Here is a 17,803-nt window from a genome sequence, read left to right as displayed (position 1 = left end):
AAACATGCATAAGATATTTGTGATCTAGTATGGCCCGACTTCATCTTGAAGCTTTGACTTCAAAGTCCGTCTTGAAAATCTCCGTGGGAGGCACCATTTTCTTCAAATAGGATAAGCTATAACTAATTACAACTATTTGATGGTTCGCAGACCATATTTGAATTGAAAAATAACTTTGGTACTTTAGACCAATTACATTCAAATTAATGGTACGCAGACCATATTTTCTATCCTATTTGGGCCATACTAGTCACTTCATAACCTGCAAAACAGTACATATACAATATATACCATTCACCCATTCATTATCATGAATGGCCCACATAGCTGGTTAGTAAAACACATTATGCATCACGTAAATATTTGTAGCAATTAATCAAGGGCACCAATAATCTACCAATTATTCAGTCCTTATTAATTCTAATCAAGTTGTTTTAACCTTAAGGATTTGTAGACCTAATCAAGAGTTTATGACTAAAAAGCGCTCCCACTTAAACCAATAAATTCATATGCTTTACCAATTTTAAACATAAAAATGTATTTCTAGTCCAACCGGAAACATACAAATTTAATTAAAATTTAAAGCTCATATCAATTTATAATTGAATCCAAAAATTTAATTTAATTTCAGTCGTATTTAAATTAATTCATGATTTTAATTTTAGTAAAATAATTAGAATAAATAACATTTATTATAATTATAATATTCAAAATTAAAATCCAAGAAAATAATTCAAATTATTAATTTTAAAATTAATTAAAATTACGTGAACTGAAATTTTCAAATTAAACATTCAAAACGATCTAATCGTAACGCAAACACCCTACGCGTTGCACGCCCATGGACCGTACGCACACAGCCATTGCTGGCCATGTGCGCGCAGCCCATGCGCTCGTCGCATAGCTGCTGCTTCCCTATCGCAAGCCTCCGCACACATCGTGCTCGCTGCGCGCGCGCGACATCGCTCGCTGGGCACGCGACATCGCTTGCTGGGCGCGCGAGCCATCGCTCGCTGGGCGCGCGACATCGCTCGCTGGGCGCGCGACATCGCTCGCTGTGCGCGCGAGCCATCGCTCGCTGGCGCGCGACATCGCTCGCTGGGCGCGCGACATCGCGCGCTGTGCGCGCGAGTGATGCTGGGCGCAGCGCTCGTGGCACGCGAGCTTGTGCTCGCTGCGCGCGAGGCTGCGCGCTCTTGTGCGAGGCAGCGCGCGCTGTGGCGCAGCTCGCTTGCTGCCCACACGCGACTGCCTTGGCTCGCCCTTCGCCCATGCCCATTCGTTCATTGCTCGTGGCACACGACACAAGGCAGGGCTGCTGCCTTGTGCTCGTGCACTACGCCCTTGCTCATTGCATTCGTGCCGCACGGGCGACGAGCTCCCTTGCTCGTCGTCGCATGCCCGCATTATACAACACCCCTTAAGGGTAACACGAAGCGTCCATTGCTTCGTGCGTGCAAGTTATATGAACGAATCGCATAAAAATTTAAAATTTATATTTAAAATTAATGACAAATTAATAAATATTATTAATTTCATAATTTTAGGGCGAAAAAATCGAAAATTTATTATCCAATTGATTTCCGATTGTTATGGATTCAAGTCTAGGTCATAAAAATTTAAAATTTATCGTAAATTTACAATTTTTATGGTGGTTTTTAATCATAGGTTTCTAATTAAATTACAATTAATTATGAAAATCAAATTAATTCTAAATTATTCTAATTTTCAACAAATTAATCATAATTACAACTTAGATTGCATAATTAACAAGACTAGGCATTCAAACTTGTTAAACATATGCAGTAGGTCAATCAAAAATTCAAGATTTATCAACAAGAATCGCAAATATTTAATTTAACATCTTAAATTTACGAAATTTTGCATTCGAAAAACTAAAACCTTCGAAAAGTCATAGTTAGGCTTCGAATTTGAGAATTCTGGGTTCGGCAGAAAAATACTATTTTTGTCAAAATTTTAGAATGCCTTTTACATGCGGAATTGACACAAAAATCACTCAATTCGGATGAGTAACGAAGAAACTGCCGAAAAACTGCGTACGTATAATTAAATAAACGCAATTTGCAATTAATTAACAATTACGAAAATTAATCACCCCTTTTAATTCTTGCAAATTTGTAATATTTAACCATGTTTATGCAATTTAGATTATGAAAATAATAAGGGGCTCGTGATACCACTGTTAGGTTATGATACATATGAAATTACATAGATCATGCGGAAACAACCATTAACCCAGGACAACATATTATTTACACATAATCATATAGCATAATTTAGATGCATACTCTTTGTTGCGTGCCCTCCCTAGCTGCGCCCGAACCGAACAAGAACAAGTCTTTAGGACTCCAAGTGTCGTCCCTCCGTAGATAGTCCACAGCACGTCCGGATCCGCCTTAAGATTGACCAACTAGAATCGCCCTTAAGGTACTAGAAAATTTCGGCACTTTATGAGCAAGATGTGTGTTTTAATTTTCTCTCAAAAAACTCACTTTTGAATACTTTGAAACTTATGTATAAATTATGACCCCTAGGCCTTTATTTATAGAGTTATGGAAAAGGAATCGTAATCCTAGTAGGATACGAATTAATTGAAATTAGAATCCTACATGAATTCTATTTAATTAATTTATCCAATTAGGAATAGAAATTTAATCATACACTGACTCTTGTAGATTCAGGAATCACGCATGAGCACAAACTCACACACACACGGCAGCCACAAGGGCTGCCCATGCGCGTGCGAGCAGCAGCCCACGCAGCACGGCCCACGCATCCGTGGCCCTTGGCGCGCGCTGGGCCTGCCTTGCGGTAGGCCTGGGCGCTGCCTTGGCTGGGCTTGTGGCGCGCATGCTTGCTGGGCGATGGCCCCGGCTTCGTGCTGGGCCTTCGTCCGGCAAGCCTCGGCCGATGCTAATTCGTACGTTACGCTTCCGATTAAATTTCCAGTTCCGGAATTTATTTCCGATACGAACAATATTTAATATTTCCGATTCCGGAATTAATTTCCGTTTCGAACAAATATTTAATATTTCCGTTTCCGGAATTATTTTCCGATTCCGGTAATATTTCCGATTCTGACAATATTTCCGTTTCCGGCAATATTTCCGATTCTGGTAATATTTCCATTTCCAATAATATTTTCCGATACGTACCATGTTTCCGTTTCCGGCAACATCTACGACTTGGATAATATTCATATTTCCGATACGATCCATATTTCCGTTTCCGGCAATATCATCGTTTCCGGAGTATTCATTTCTTGCCTGTGACGATCTTAGCTCCCACTGAAACCAAGATCCGTCGGTTCCGAATATTCATAGATGGAGTATTTAATGCCATTAAATACTTGATCCGTTTACGTACTATTTGTGTGACCCTACGGGTTCAGTCAAGAGTAAGCTGTGGATTAATATCATTAATTCCACTTGAACTGAAGCGGCCTCTAGCTAGGCATTCAGCTCACTTGATCTCACTGAATTATTAACTTGTTAATTAATACTGAACCGCATTTATTAGACTTAACATAGAATGCATACTTGGACCAAGGGCATTATTTCCTTCAACATCTATGACTTGGATAATATTTATATTTCCGATACGATCCATATTTCCGTTTCCGGCAATATCATCGTTTCCGGAGTATTCATTCCTTGCCTGTGACGATCTTAGCTCCCACTGAAACCAAGATCCGTCGGTTCCGAATATTCATAGATGGAGTATTTAATGCTATTAAATACTTGATCCGTTTACGTACTATTTGTGTGACCCTACGGGTTCAGTCAAGAGTAAGCTGTGGATTAATATCATTAATTCCACTTGAACTGAAGCGGGCTCTAGCTAGGCATTCAGCTCACTTGATCTCACTGAATTTATTAACTTGTTAATTAATACTGAACCGCATTTATTAGACTTAACATAGAATGCATACTTGGACCAAGGGCATTATTTCCTTCAGTAAAGCCATTGGGACATAAATGGGTTTTTATGCGAAAGAAAAATGAAAATGGTGATATTTAAAGATATAAATCAAGATTAGTTGCACAAGGATTCTCACAAAGACCTGGTATTGATTATGAGGAGACATATTCTCCTGTGGTGGATGCAACAACTTTTAGATATATAATCAGTCTGGCAATGAGAGAGGGACTTGACTTACGCTTAATGGATGTAGTCACAGCTTATTTGTATGGTCCACTGGATAATGATATCTATATGAAACTCACAGAAGGATTTAAGTTGCCAGAAGCAACAAAATCAAGTTCTCGAGAACATTTCTCTATCAAATTGAATAGATCTCTTTATGGATTGAAATAATCTGGGCGTATGTGGTATAACCGCCTTAGTGAGTACTTATTGAAAGAAGGCTATAAGAATGATCCTATTAGCCCAAGAATTTTTATAAAGAGATTTGTTATAATTTCAGTGTATGTTGATGATCTAAACATTGTTGGAACTCCTGAAGAGATTTCCACCACAGTGGAATGTTTAAAGAAAGAATTAGAAATGAAAGATCTTGGAAAGACAAAATTTTGCTTAGGGTTACAGATTGAACACCTAAAGAATGGAATCCTTGTGCATCAAACAAAATATACATAAAAGGTGCTAAAAAGGTTCTCTATGAATCAAGAACATCCATTGAGTAGCCCTATGGTTGTAAGATCACTTGATGTGGATAAAGACCCTTTCCGTCCTCGGGAAAATGATGAAGAAATTCTTGGTCCTGAAGTACCATACTTTTGGAGCATTGATGTATCTTGCTAGTCATACAAGACCTGCCATATCATTTTCTGTAAATTTGTTAGCAAGATTTAGCTCATGTCCAACCCGGAGGTATTGCAATGGGATTAAACATGTACTTCGTTATTTACAAGGTACAAAAGATATGTGCTTGTTCTTTCCTAATTTATCAAAAGAAGGTTTAGTTGGTTTTGCAGATGCAGGGTATTTATCTGATCCTCATAATGGCCGATCACAAACTGGATATCTATTCACATGTGGAGGTACTGCCATTTCTTGGCGTTCTATGAAGCAAACTATTGCAGCTACTTCCTCTAACCATTCTGAGATTTTAGCAATTCACGAGGCTAGTCGTGAATGTGTATGGCTAAGGTCTGTGATTCAGTATATAAGAGAAGATTGTGGTTTATCTTCCGGGAAAGAGGCACCAACAATTTTATATGAGAATAATGCAGCATGTATTGCACAACTCAAGGAAGGATACATCAAAGGTGATAGAACAAAGCACATCTCACCAAAATTCTTTTTCACTCATGAACTTCAGAAGAATGGCAATATAAATGTCTAGCAGATTCGTTAATTTGGCATATTTGTTTACTAAGGCGCTTCCTACTGCTACATTTAAAAAGTTGATTCACATCATTGGATTGAGCCGTCTCAAAGATCTTCAGTGATGTTGTCATTAGGGGGAGTAAATGCGCGCTGCACTTTTTTCCCTTAACCATGGTTTTTCCTGGTAAGGTTTTTAATGACGCGGCATTTCATGCGCATTATAAGGCATTGTATTATTTTGTATAATGGACATCCAAGGGGGAGTGTTATAAAATATATTTTAGGATGGATGACCATTATACCCTTACCCCTATATGATATATGTATGTGTATATATATTATATATATATATATGCCTATGGATATGGATGAATAATAAGATAACCGACATATAGTTTATCTCTACTTTCATAATAATATGCTCTTAAATAAAAGATTTTTGTTTAAAATACAAATTTCTAAGTACAATCTTGAACAAGACTTGGATAAATACACTGTGCTTAGAATTAGCGACGATGAGCAATTGATCATACAATTTATGGAGGTCAATCCTATTATGGAGGTAATTACTATAACTAAAAAAAATTTAAAATATTGTTATTAATTTTATTTTAATATACTTATATTTTGTCAGGAACATGATGTGGAGGTTGTATCTTCAAATGAATCAATTAAAACTCCGCGGGAGAAAGAAATTGTAAGGTAAATAAATTATGTAGTTCTTTTACTATACAATGTGGGAAATATGTGAAATAAATTATAACCTTTTATGCATAAAATGTTGTAGGACCTCTCATCAAGTATACGGAGTAGTTATAGATGAAGCCTCAGAAGCAAACTTTATTACTCCATCAAAAAGACCAATTGAGGATGCTATAACTTGTGGGACCGAAGAAGGAACAAGTTCGGCGCAACAATCCACCAACAAAAGGAAGGTTGTGATAAAATTTGAAAAGGAAGACAAGGGCAACAAAGAGTATAAGATGATTATGGCCCTGTTCTTTAGAGCTGAACTGAGCTGAACTGAGCTGAACTGAGCTGAACTGAACTGAACTGAACTAATGCTCCTGAACTGAACTGAACTGAACTGAATTGAACTGAACTGAATTGAACTGAATGCTCCTAAACTGAACTGAACTGAACTCAATTGAAATGAACTTAACTTAACAGAATATATTACCGAAATATATAATAAATAATAAATAATAAACAATAAATAATAAATAATAAATAATAAATAATAAATAATAAATAATAAATAATAAATAATAAATAATAAATAATAAATAATAAATAATAAATAATAAATAATAAATAATAAATAATAAATAATAAATAATAAATAATAAATAATAAATAATAAATAATAAATAATAAATAATAAATAATAAATAATAAGTAATAAATAATAAGTAATAAATAATAAATAATAAATAATAAATAATAAATAATAAATAATAATTAATAAATAATAATTAATAATAAAAAATGTTAACTAATAACTAAAGAATAATTATTAATTAATTACTAAATAACTATATAATAAATAATAATAATAATCTGTAATGATTACTAAATAATTACAATAAATGATAAATATTAATAATAATAATAATTCATAGTTAATAACTAATAACTAAATAATTAATAACTAATAATCCGTAATTAATTAATATAAATAATAATACATTATATTAATTATTAATAAATAATTATTTATAAATAATAATAATAAGTAATATAATAATATTAATATAAATATAAATAATAAGTAAAATAATAATATAATAATATAAATATAAATAATAAGTAATACAATAATATAAATAATAATATAAGTAATATAAGTAATAAAATAATAATATTATTATTATTATTATTGTTATTATTATTATTATTATTATTATTATTATTATTATTATTATTATTATTATTATAAAGTTAAATTGAATTGAATTAAACTGAACTGAACTGAATGCTCCTAAACTGAACTGAACTGAACTGAACTGAACTGCCAAATAAGTCCTGAAACTGAAATTAAACCAAAAAGAACAGTATGTAGTATTAATGGGGCTAAACTAAACAATGTGTACTTTGTTTAATGTTTTGATAATATTGGTATTTTTTATTTGTCAGATTTTAAGATTTTTATTTATTTATTGCCTTTTTGAGGGGATTGGATTTTGAGATTTTAATTTTATAATAATTATACACATGCTATGGTATAAGATTTGAGAGAGTTAATTAACTTTTTTTTTTTTGTAACTCGGATCTCAAGATTAAGTATAATCGTAATTTTGGTAGCAAAACTCAGAACTTGTCATAAGTAATAGCGTACATATATTGGTATCCGAGTTTGTCTGTCGAATCTTAATGTCATGAATCTCATGAGTCATGATCAATTGTGTACGCTCATTTTTCCACGCCTACACTTTCCTTTATTGCCTTGTCAATCTTTCAAAGTTGTGTTTTAATTTTCATAGATAATACAAAGAAAAAATTGCCAACACAACAGCATAATAAAAAAATTCAGAAAGACACCGGAACAATACATTTTAGTAGTTAACACCATTCTTCATTTACAGAATACAAAAGTTGCTATTGGTTCCTTTCTTTTGTCTATTTTTTTCAAGTTTTGTACAAGGAAAAAAGGGTAAAGATCAGGTAACTGAAAATTTGCAACTGTGGATTTTTAGACCGAGTCTTTATTTTCTATCCATATAAGCAAGTATCAACATTTTGAACCCTCTAGCATGCTACTAGCCACACTATGACGATGGAGAGGATAATAGAACCTCTAACAATCAATTTCAGTTGAATGTTCTGAAACCACATCTTCCGCCGCAATTGCCTGCCTTGCCTCTGGAAACTATCAGCCTGTTTGTAGACAAGAACAAAGTAGCAACTTGTGTCCCACAAGAATGTCACATCAACCAAATTCAGATCGTAACAATTGAAAGCATACTTGAAACTGAAGATTTTCGGTCTTATCCACAAGGAGTTCAATCTTCTCCCTATAGTCCAGAACCTACAGGATCAAAAAGACAAAAATGATGACAAATCAAGAAAAAAATAACTCATGCCCACTTCAAAACCACTACATCCCCCCCTCCTCTCTTTGAGTGAGAGGAAGGACAACGAGTGGGAAAGTGTGCAATAATACTCTATACAGATGATAGAAAATAGGTCCTTGTCATTTGCTAATTCTCATAGCTGATTTATTACCATATTGAGAATATATGACAGATTACAAATGTTGAGTATTTTAGGTTACATACCATAGTGAGAATTTTTGGTTATATACGGCAGATTACCATAGTGAGCAAATAATGTTATATACGGCAGATTACCATAGTGAGCATTTTAGGTTATATACGGCAGATTACAAATAAATACTACATATAAATATCCTTATATATGCGAATTAGCATATATACGACTATTGATATATGCAATTTCAGAACAATTAGGCAACATGTTCACTCAATCTTCAAAAATATCCTTTTTCAATTGCACGGTCATCAGATGCCATAGTTTATTTTTATGGCATGTTTATATTTTGTTATAATTTGAGTAAGGAAATAATCCAAATCTCTATTCATATCCGCTGGCAGCATATTTGAAGGATTACAAAACAACGTACCTCTTTTTGTTTTTGGTAAAAATATTATTGAAACGGGAAAAAACAAGTAAATGTTGCATCAATTATAAAAAAAATCATACTGCAAGTAATTTTGTTTTTGGTAAAATTAAATATGGTTGAAACAGGAAAAAGCAGGACATAAATTGCATAAATTACAAAATTATATTCATCAAGGGGCATTGCTCTTATCATAAATTCTGATTGTCCACCATCCATCAACCACTGAAAAACCATATTTATCAATGGATCCAAATTTTACGGCATTAGCAAGGCTCAAGAGAAAAGCTATTATCACAAATAAACGTCGAAGAACAGAAACTGAAAATCAAGGTGATTTGTCCTTTCCATGATGTACTTTAATGAAATTGCTCTTTGTTAACTCCCAATTCCTATGTAACTAAATATGAAGAATAAAAACATCAGGTATTATAGAGAAAAGACAAGGAACTCATTCTAATACAGAACATATAAGAAGCGTTGATCAAAGGATCCCCATGCTAGACATTTCAAATGGTAATGTCACTCCTAATTTGGTCAATAATGGTCTTTTTTTGCATACATATTATATGATTTGTTTATATAATAATATGCTGAAAGTAAAACTGCTTGAGCAGTACGCCACGGCTCTGTGTTGTAGGCTATTTTTAAGTTCAGTTAAGAGTGGAGGTAAGAGGGGTATTACATTATTTTTAAGTTAAAACCAAATAATAACATGTTCACCACACAAAAAAGGTTGCCTTCAGAAATATTCTTTGAAATTCCACTAATTAAAGCACATAATTGTATTATACCTATTCTACGATGCAACAGATGAACAGATTAATGTGGTGCCGAGAAATTCCACTATTAAAGGCTTTGAAATTGAAACCTCCAAAATTAGGATAACGTGAATGTTACAAGTAACAACAATCTAATTTCACTAAATTGGCATACAAAAAAAACACCCAAATGAATAGTTTTGTCAAACTTAATAAATTTAGGTTGAAGAAATTCCCAAAAATCAAATGATGAAGGCAATCAAACTATCAAATCAAACAAAAATCACTGAATTTGGGTTATAACTGATTTGAAATATACATGTCAAGGGTTTTATGATTCAGAATTCAAAGATGAAAAATTCTAAGTTAAAAATGGCGATTTCTGACAACAAAATAAGCATGGGAAATATGATTAAAAATGGAAGAAATTTAGAATACCTGATGAAAGGAAGAATAATAGATTGAAGCTGAGAAGAAAGATCCCCAGATCAATGGAGATTTTCAGTCAGCTCATAGTCAAAGCAGACGAAAAAGAACAGAACAGAACAGACAAACAAACAAACGTTCTCAACAGATATGACAATTTGGACATGCTTCTCAGCCACCAGCTCCATCATTTTGGCCGTAAGCTATTTCTTCTTCCTTTCAAAACAACCGAGAACAAAGTTTAGACAATGCCTTCTGAATAGGTAAAGAAAAATATTGCACAACGAATACCCGACAACTATATTATGTAGTACTGTAATTGACAACTATACCAGAACAGTTGACACCACCCCACTTGGATAAACTGAATTTGTTGAACGAATATGTACATAGAAAATGCAAATAAAAATCAACAACCAGAAATAAAAAAATTGAAAAATTTACACGCAGAAATTAGAGAGAAACAAATCCCATTTGTTGATCAAGTGAGGTTTAATCAAGCGTTGAGAGTAGTACTCAATATCAAAAACAACATGGCCAGTAAACAAAAAGATTAAACCAAGCGCAAATAGTATAATCCCACAAACAAATGACCTTTGAGATCTCCAGCAAGAAACATGGTGTTTTTGAAGCTTCAACAAATTCTGATCATCTGTATTACTAACATTAATACTGATATTAACATTCACATTTTCGTTTGTGGTGGTAGCATTTACCAACCCAGACTCAGGCGAGGGTTGGTTAGTCCCCCCAACTCCCATTTCTCAAACCCTCAAAATTAACAAAAAGATACTGTAGTTGTCATATTTAATTTTGATTTGAATGTGTTAGGAATTTAGAACACTAAGAAATGAAATTGGGGTGCATGATATCAAATTCTTACGCATATCTTAAGGGGAATTAATTTGAAGCAAATGCACTTGAAAATTAATGGAAGCAAATGCACTTGAAAATTAATTTGTGTACTTGACATTTCCCTACTGTTAACTGTGATTTATTTTTATGAAGCAAACTTTTCTCACAACCAAGTTCAAAGAAAAGGTGCATCTATTTTGCCTCATTGTGTGCAATTTAAAAAACGGATGGCACCAGGGAAGCAAGTAATTAAAAAGGGAAAAATTATCGAGACTCCAAACACAATTCCAGTTTCAGCTTCAGGTAATTTAACTGAATTTTATTAAGGGTCTCGATTTTATTCTATATATACTAAATCTTATTGGTAACCAAACAGGCGAGAGTATCCCCGTTGTTGACTTGGAAACAAATCAAATTGATGCCGAAAAACTTCAAGCTAGGTATAATACTTATAGGGCATGATTATAACTATCGAGTTTAGTAACTGTGCGATTATTTACATAATATTTGAGCCATGAATATTATGATTGATATTACTCATATAAGAACCTAATGACTCCTGAGCCTTATTCTTTTAAATTTTATGCTCAGGTGAAGATGATATACGTGCTGCTTCAATGAAAGTTATTATTTTAATTTTAGTTATAGATCATATAGATTAATAAATGAACATAACTTTTACTTCTATCAGAATACTGGGACATCGGAGATCCGATATTCACGTGCAAATTTTGCGGTGAAATGTTGTGGTACGAAGAAAGACTAAAGAAAAGGAAAAAGATCTAAAAACCCAAAATTCTCATTATGTTGTATGCAAGGAAAAGTCCAACTACCTTTTCTAAAAGAACCACCACAACCACTTCGTAGACTTTTGAAGAATGAGGACAAAAGAAGTAAGCATTTTTTGGAGAATATAAGAGCATATAACATGATGCTTGCATTTACGTCAATGGGAGGAAAGATTGACTTGACAGTAAACCAAGGGAGAGGACCTTATGTTTTTAGATTGCAAGGACAAGACTATCATAAGATAGGAAGTTTGTTACCAAATTCTAGATCTTCCCCAAAGTTTGTCCAACTTTACATATATGACACAGAAAATGAGGTTGCAAATAGAAAGCGCGCTATGAGGTGATTTGATTTATTTAGAAACTTTACATTTAGATTATTGATTTAATCCTAATCCTATCCTAACTTTTACTCTTATTTTTTTGCATGTCCATCAAGAAACTCCGAGGACTTTGATGATTCAATTATCCATGACTTGAAGACAATGCTTGATCAACACAACCCCATAGCCCAATCTTTCAGAATGGCAAAGGATCGTTTTAGCTCATGCCAATCTAAAAGTGTGAAATTAAAACTCATTGGAAAAAGGGGTACTGATGGGAGGACATACAACCTCCCAAGTGCATCTGAAGTGGAAGCCCTTGTCGTAGGAGATGTTGGAAGTAATGCAGATAGGGATATTATTGTCGAAATATATATACAATCGGGATTGCTACAACGCATCAACGAGCTTCACCCTTCTTACCTTGCGATGCAATACCCATTATTATTTCCATACGGTGAGGATGGTTACAGGGTTGATACTCCAGTAAGCGAGAACACCAGGAGAAAAAGGATAAAAATAAGTATGAGAGAGTATTTTGCATTTAGGATACACGACATGCTTAATGAAGCTGCAACATTGCTGATGTCTAGGAAGTTATTTCAACAATTTTTGGTTGATGTATACACAATGATTGAGGCTGAAAGGTTGAACTATCTTCGAACACATCAGAATCAATTAAGGTCAGAGTTGTATAAAAATCTTGCAAATGCCATAATAAGAGTAGACAAAGATCCGTCATCAACAGGAAAACGGATAGTTTTACCATTATCATTCACGGGTGGCGCAAGATATATGATGTAGAATTATCAGGATGCCATGGCTATTTGTAAATGGTATGGATACCCAACTTTGTGTATCACATTCACTTGCAATCCAAAGTGGCCAGAAATCACTAGATTTGTTCAGAAGAGAGGCCTCAAACCTGAGGATAGACCTGACATCGTTTGTAGAGTTTTCAAAATGAAACTAGATGGGCTTATAGTGATCTCAAAGTAAATGAGATGTTTGGGAAAGTTAATGCATGTAAGGATTTCATTACCCATTCCACTATGTCACTCATTTTTTAAATTGTAAATATGCTAATTTTTTTTTACAGTGGTATACACAGTGGAGTTCCAAAAACGAGGATTACCTCATGCTCATATCCTTCTGTTTTTGCATCCTGATAACAAGATTTCTACGACTGATGATATTGATAGACTTATATCCGCCGAAATCCCTGATCCGGAAGAGAGCCCCGAACTCTATGAAATTTTGGGAGATTGTATGATGCATGGTCCTTTTGGTGCAATGAATAAAAGTTCCCCATGTATGAAAGAGGGGAGGTGCTCTAAACATTATCCGATGGACTTCACGGAAGACACATGTTTTGACCAAGAAGGGTACTCCCTTTATAGAAGAAGGGACAATGGTAGATTTATTGAAAAGAATGGAATTAATCTAGATAACAGATATGCTGTACCATACAACCGAACTCTGCTCCTAAAATACCGTGCTCACATCAATATTGAATTTTGCAATCAACACAAGGCAATCAAGTACTTATTTAAATACATAAATAAGGGAAATGATCGTGTCACTGCTGCCCTTTCACCAACTGGAGAGACTTGTGACAACACTGATGAGATTAAATCCTACTATGATTGCAGGTATATAATGTTTAAATATAATTGATATATTTCAACATTGTTTTCTGGAGTTTTTTAAATGGGTGATAATAAATTATATACACATATATCTGGTATATTTCACCATGTGAAGCAGTATGAAGAATTTTTGGGTTCGAATTGCATTATATATTTCCTCCTATTCAAAGACTAAGCTTTCATCTACCAAATGAGCAAAATGTGGTGTTTCAAGATGATGATCCAATAGATTCTTTCATGAATAAGCCTTTGATTGAGAAATCAATGTTCTTAGCATGGATGGACTATAATAAGAACAAAGGAGATGGCAGACACCTCACTTATTCCGAGTTTCCAACAGAATTTGTATGGTCAAGTGATGAAAAAGAATGGAGAAAGAGAGTTCGAGAAGAAAGGTTTTCCCTTGGGAGAATCTATCATGTGCCCCCAGGTAGCGGTGAAAAAAATTATTTAAGAGTTTTATTGAATCATATGAGAGGTTCAGCGTGTTATGAAGATATTAGAACAATAGATGGAGTTTTTCATTCTTCATTCAAAGAAGCTTGCTATGCATTAGGATTATTAGACGATGATAAGGAATACGTTGATGGAATCAAAGAAGCAAGCTTTTGGGGATCTGCACACTACTTGAGAAATCTTTTTTTAACGCTTCTGTTGTTTGATAGTCTATCAAGACCAGAATATGTGTGGGAAGCGACATGGTATTTACTATCAAATGACATTATCCACACTCAACGATGCATTATGCATATTGATGGAATCAACTTGATTTGCTTTCTTTTTATTATCATTTTAACTATCGACAAATATTCATAATATGGTGAATCGTTTTAATGCGGGCTTTTTTTATACAAAATATTGTTTTCCATCAGTTACTTACCTTAGCTTATAACTGTTCATTACATGCATAATTAACATTTTGTTATTAATGTACAAATTTGCAACTGGCTGAAGATTAGTTGAAGAATTATAATCCTTGTGAAATCCAAAAAAATTTACAACGTAATGGTGGTACACTTTGCAGATATCCTATGCTACCTTTTCCAGATGATATGGTCATGTCAGAAGGACGAAACAAGTTGATTCAATATGAGCTTCAATATGATAGACAAGCCTTGCATGTGGAGCATGAGAGACTTTTTTCAAGTTTTACTGATGAAAAAAAAGAGATAGATGAAAAAATTATGAATGCCGTTTCAAGAGGTGAAGGAGGTATTTTTTTCACATATGGATATGGAGGGACAGGAAAAACTTTCATTCGGAGAACTCTATGTGCAGCTATTTAGTCTAAGGGAGAAATTGTGCTTCCCCTTGCTTCAAGTGGAATTGCATCACTTCTCCTTCCGAAAGGAAGGACTGCACATTATAGGTTTAAAATACCTTTGGATGTAACAAAAGATTCCACTTGTAATATCAGATCAAATAGTGATTTGGCCGAGCTTTTGAAGAAGACAAAGCTTATCATTTGGGATGAAGCTCCTATGATCAACAAATTTTGCTTTGAAGCTTCAGATAGAAGCTTAAGGGATGTTCTAAGACCCACATAGAGACCTTTTGGAGGAAAAGTAGTTGTCTTTGGAGGAGAATTCAGACAAATCCTTCCTGTTATCCCAAAAGGAAGTAGACAAGACATTGTTTTGCCACAATAAATTCATCTTATTTGTGGAATCATTGTGAGGTTCTTAAACTGACAAAGAACATGAGGCTACAAGTAGGGAGGTCAGATTCGAGCAATAATAATATAAGGGAATTCTCAGAGTGGATATTAAAAGTTGGAGATGGTAAAGAAGGAGAGCCAAATGATGGGGAAGGAACTATAGTAATACCTGATGAAAATCTAATAAGGGAAACAAGTAATCAAGTTGAAGCTATTGTAAAAATTACTTATCCCTCTCTACTTGAAAATTTATGGGATCCAAAATACTTTCAAGAAAGAGCAATTTTAGCACCAACTCATGATAACGTACACATTATCAATGATTATTTGTTATCTTTGATTCCCGGTGAAGAGAAAATGTATTTGAGTTCTGACAACATATGTAAGGCAGATACAAACATGGGAATTGAAGATCTTTATCCACCTGAGTTCCCTGAGTTCCTGAATACAATTAGATGCTCCGGGGTACCGAATCACATAATCAAATTAAAGATTGGTGTTCCCGTTATGCTTCTCAGAAACATAGACCAATGATCTAGCTTATGCAATGGTACTAGGTTGGTGATCACTCAACTAGGAAACCATGTTGTTGAAGCTAAAATCATGTCGGGTAGCAATGTAGGGCATAAGGTGTTCATTCCACGAATGACCTTAAGCCCTTCAGACACCACCAGCTTGCCGATTAAACTTCAGCGAAGACAGTTTCCGTTGGTTGTTTGTTTTGCTATGACGATAAATAAAAGCCAAGGTCAATCACTTTCACATGTGGGTTTATACCTTCCAAGACCGGTCTTTAGTCATGGTCAACTCTACGTTGCAATTTCTAGAGTGACAAGCAAAAAAGGACTGAGAATTTTAAAATCTGACAAGGATGGTGAACTTTTTAATAATACGAACAATGTAGTATACAAAGAGGTCTTCCAGAACTTGCCATGAAAAGGTATTTTATGATAAAATTTGTTATTTTGTTAACTGCTTTAATTCTTTTATATGTCAGAATTAGATATCTCAAATTCTTAACTACGGCTTTTTTTCCGCATTTATTTTCATGCAGTGGCAACTAGAGCTAAGTGTGCTCGATAACAAGAAACTATGTGTTTTGGGTGTTTTAATCAGACTATAAGTTCACTTTTTATTCTTTTGTATTTTTTTGTGATGATAGAAACAACTATTTATATGCTATGTATACTAAGAAAAGAGGGGTTCTTACCGGTTACCATCTTGTGAGTTTGATGTTCCATTGTTCGCAGACGCAACTTCTACTCACTATTTTCAGCAGAAAACCCATTTATATCTCTCTACAAAGATTAACCTATGTTAGCATGATTGGAAAGAAAAGAGCATCAATTTGAATGAAAAATAGGTAATTTGATTAGTAGACACTTATCATTTCTGTTCCAACATAGTGAATCTTAGTCCGAACTTCTGATCCAACATATCATTTTTATCCAACAAATTTCTCAAACTCATACTCATCAAAAACCCCGTTGTAGAACTTCAAGCACCACCACGCCCTTCCTCTCAAATCCAAAACTTTACTCGAAACAAAAATTGAAATCTACAGACACCATGCTATATTTCTTGCTGCAGATTGTCCAAAATTAAAGGGAAAAAAATTAGCTTATTCAAACATATTGAAATTGATCGAATCAATATTTAACATCCTATCTTGATCCACAAGCTCACTGATTGAAAATTGAGCTCGTGGACATCCAAAATATATCATTATTTAAAAATCCATAGCATTAAAACTACTACTAAAATTCAACTCAAATCAAACATCCTAATGTAAAAGAGAAATCAAACAAAATTAAAATATACTTACCTGAGACAACAACAATCATCATAATCAATTGAATGATATTACTCTAATTTGATGAAGTTGGTCTGGATTGTAGATAATCCCATTGTAGATCTAGATGACCGTTGTTGCTTCAACTATTGTGATAATCACAAAAAGAAATGGAGTGGAATAAGATCAGTAAAAAAAAAAAAATACTGGAAACCGATTTCAATCGAATGAATTAGCGATTTTTTTGGTGGATGAGATAGTAGTATGATGCAATGAAGTTGGATATTTCTGTTGCCGACAATTACGAGGTTGTAACTTCTAAGAAAGCAGAATGTAGCTTTCACTTTTTTTTGTTTTTTTTTAAATTCCCAATACTCCATTTAATCTTTTCATAACACCGTACTCCAATTTAACCATATATTGTTGATGATTTAGAGAAATATCTCAATAGGAAAATTTGGATTTGGTCATAAACTCTACGCGTGTAATTTTCTGTTTATGCTAACATAAGGTCTTTAGACAGTAGTATAATCCTATTCTCTTTGTGTGTTAAAAAAATAACTACTTAATAAAGACGTGTGATACGAACAAATATAAAA

General features: G+C 33.8%; 1 long non-coding RNA gene across 1 annotated transcript; it reads right to left on the bottom strand.

Moving 5' to 3' along the window:
- Positions 1–7,830: 7,830 nt before the first annotated feature.
- LOC110775648 (uncharacterized) lies at positions 7,831–17,588 on the bottom strand. Its single transcript, XR_002529838.2, has 4 exons — positions 17,238–17,588; positions 16,623–16,996; positions 10,153–10,356; positions 7,831–8,341 (listed from the first exon to the last, which is right to left on the bottom strand). It is a non-coding gene; the product is annotated as an uncharacterized lncRNA (long non-coding RNA).
- Positions 17,589–17,803: the final 215 nt, after the last annotated feature.

The sequence above is a fragment of the Spinacia oleracea genome, chromosome 5 (assembly GCF_020520425.1).
Source record: "Spinacia oleracea cultivar Varoflay chromosome 5, BTI_SOV_V1, whole genome shotgun sequence".
NCBI lineage: Eukaryota > Viridiplantae > Streptophyta > Magnoliopsida > Caryophyllales > Amaranthaceae > Spinacia > Spinacia oleracea.
Note: the sequence above shows the minus strand (reverse complement) of the source record. Positions and strands in the feature narration are given on the sequence as shown.